Genomic DNA, 3,291 nt, shown 5'->3' with positions numbered 1-3,291 from the left:
ATAGCCAAATACCAAATACCCAATAACTATTTTAAGTGTCATCTTAGTTTCCACTTAGTTTCCTTGAGTTTAGGAGTTTGAATTAAGGGTGTCAGGAGGGCAAGAAAATACCTCTCTTCATGCTCTAGTGGAAAATTCTTGTATGTTTCAGCCTTTGCAGCTTTGATTGTTCCTTGGCATTCCTCAACTTATAGAGCAATCTTCATATGGTGTCTTTCTACCATGTTTGTCTGTGCCAATTATTTTTTTAAATAATACATCACTCAGAAGGGTATAGGTTTAAGCCTCATCCTGTACTGGTATACTCTTAATAACACATGAAAAAAATATTTCTAAACAGTATATTATTAACAGAAAGAACAGATAGGACATCAAAACATCTCTTGTGGTAAACAAATACAGGTCTATATTATTGCTTATTACATGAGATCGATGGTTCATGATCTTTGTAAATAGTGAATATGCTGAAGTGAGTTTTATATTATAGTTTCATTCCATCCTTTGTTGGAAATGTAATATGGAATGGATATTTATATGTGTAATATGTAGTACCAGGTGGTAATACTTTTTTTAAGGTAGAAACATGTGAAAATAGTTTGTGTTTAAGTTATCTGTAAAATGTGAGTGTGGCATATAAATGGTATTTAATGAGATGGGTTCGTAGAAGTTAGAGACAAAATATTTACATTTAATAAGTGATGTAAACTACTCACTGGCCAATTAGCAAGAACCAGTAACTAACTAAAAGGACAACAGCCATAAACCATCTGTATAGCCTTATTAAATCACACTAAGTATTAAGTGTGTATGTGTGTGCATGTGCATTTATGTACACACATGTGTGCATGCAGTATAAATTTAGTGTCTCATATAAACTGACATTAATTGAGGGTCCTTCACATGTTGAGTCCTGTTGTTGTGTGCCATTGAGTCGGTTTCAACTCACAGTGATCCTGTATAGAGCAGGATCTATGGTGAGTTTGAACTGCTGATGTAGTAGTTTCCAGTCCAGTGTTTATCTTACAACATTACCCAAGGCTCGTTTTGATACTAGATGGTGGTAAAACAATCAGCTACTTTTAAGACAGCCACATATGGCTTATATGTATATTTGTGCTCCAATCTGTTCTTAGTTCTCACTGGCAAGAAGCCAGGTCAGTATGTGGTCCAATAGCTCACAAAGATTCCTCATAGTTAAGCTCAGGCTCATATGATTATTTACTTTTGCTCATTTGGCTTTGTTTATATCTCCAAATATGTTTAACACATTGCTATTTTCAGCTTTTCCCCTCCCCTCCCAGTAACTCATGGGGAAATATACATGCACTTGAAAAAGTAAGGACTTATAATCAGATTTCAGCCTCTTTTCTCAATTTCAGTCATGCTTCTGTATCTGAAAAACGTGTCACAAACCATAAATAAAGGCTATTATCTAGTTATACAAAGATAAGTCAAAAAGTATTGCTGCAAAAGTACAGAATCCTTTATTAAACAGAACATCAAAATATGAAGGTATTGTTTCTCTATATATCCTCCATCTAGGTCTATATACCTCTGAAGGTGGTGTCTCCATCTCTCTAAACCTTCGCATTTAGGAATCTGCACTCTTTAATTTACACCATATCAAAATAGTAGTTTTGTCATTCTCCAAAGGCTCAAATTATGATCCTTTTAAATATTCTTTCAGTTTAAGCAACAAAGAGAAGTTCAGAGGGGCAAGATCATGGTTACAAAGTAGATGGGGTTAGGTTTCCCAACAAAATTCTCATAATCCTCTATACTCTTAAAAAATGACTAGGTGTATTATAATAGAAAAAAAAAAATCCTACATTCAACATTCCTAGACTTTTCCTCATCACAACAGTTTCCCATTGTCTTATTTTTTTTTTATTTCATCATTAACTCCAATGATCATCTGTGTCTTCTAGAAAATCAAGATTACCCCCTTTGGAATATGCAGTGCAGTGAATTATTTAATATGTATCTTGTAGCCCTGTATTTGTAACTTTTACCAAATGATTGTTTCCTAATCACTGTGGGTAAGAGAAGATAGGGGAAGATGCTGATAGGATTATATGGTTCAAATGTGAGTTATTGTTAATAGAATTAATTGTGATTGTAAAAACTTTGAAATCTAATGAACAGGATTCATTGTTATTATAAAACCTTTGTAACCTAATGAAGGACTTGGTCAATTTTGCCATCTTTCTGGATACAAAATGAGCCATCTTGGTGATGTGAGTGGACTGTGCACTCCTTTGTTTGACTAACCAATCTTGTTTTTGCTTAACCTCTGATTCTTGGAACTTGAGCCAGTGGCCTAACCTGATTTTCCAGCTTCTACAGCATTGTGAGAGGAACCCTGGTGTAGCACTGTAGGATAATTACTGCAAGGTTGGCAATTCAAATTCACCAGATGCTCTTCAGAAAGCCTATATAGGGTTGCTGTGAGTCAGAACTGACTCAATGGCACTTAATAATGACAACACAACATTGTGAGGAGTACTGGTATGGAGCTGCAGGATAAGTGCAGGACTACAAGGAAGGTTTGAACCACAAGGTAGGGGCTTCAAATTCACCAGTGCTCCTCAGAAACACTGTATAGAGTTGCTGTGAGTTGGAACCAATGCAATAACACTTAACAACAACAATAGCCTTGTGAAGGAACCATAATAGACTAGTGGACTAAGAGTTGGGAGAAAGATGAGGTTTATAATCTCAGAAACCCCATAAAGGGTAAATATGAGTCAGAACCAACTTCACAACACACAACCACCACCACAACCTTGCGAGTCAGCAACTCAATTTGTCGTGAGTAAGGAGAATCCTCCAGACTAATGGCTGAACTGTCAATCTGAGTGTTGCCAGTGTTCACAATCATGTGAACCAATTTCTTGATGGGTGTGAGTTCTGTGACACATTGCAGCAAATGTCAGAACCTTGTGATGTGAGGGAGAATACTACAGGGAAGAGTAGTGGTTGATATCAGGGATTATGGAGTGGTATAACACACTCGGTGTGGTGCTGCAGAATAATGTGCTGGACTGGAAGGTCTGCTTGAACTGCAAGGTCGACAGTTCAAACCCACCAGCTGCTATTCAGAAACAACCCTATACAGGGTCAGTATAAGTCAGAATCAACTTGACAACACTTAACAACAAAAACAACAAAATAGTACTTTAGAAAAATGAGACATTTGAGATGTTTTTAACCGCATCATTGTTGTTTTTGTTTTCAGGTGCCATCGAGTTGGAACCGAATCATAGCGACCCCATGCACACCAGAACGAAA

This window comes from Chrysochloris asiatica, unplaced genomic scaffold (genome assembly GCF_000296735.1).
Source record: "Chrysochloris asiatica unplaced genomic scaffold, ChrAsi1.0 scaffold00228, whole genome shotgun sequence".
Taxonomy (NCBI): Eukaryota; Metazoa; Chordata; class Mammalia; order Afrosoricida; family Chrysochloridae; genus Chrysochloris; species Chrysochloris asiatica.
The sequence above is the reverse complement of the archived record's forward strand: the minus strand, read 5'-3'. Positions refer to the sequence as shown.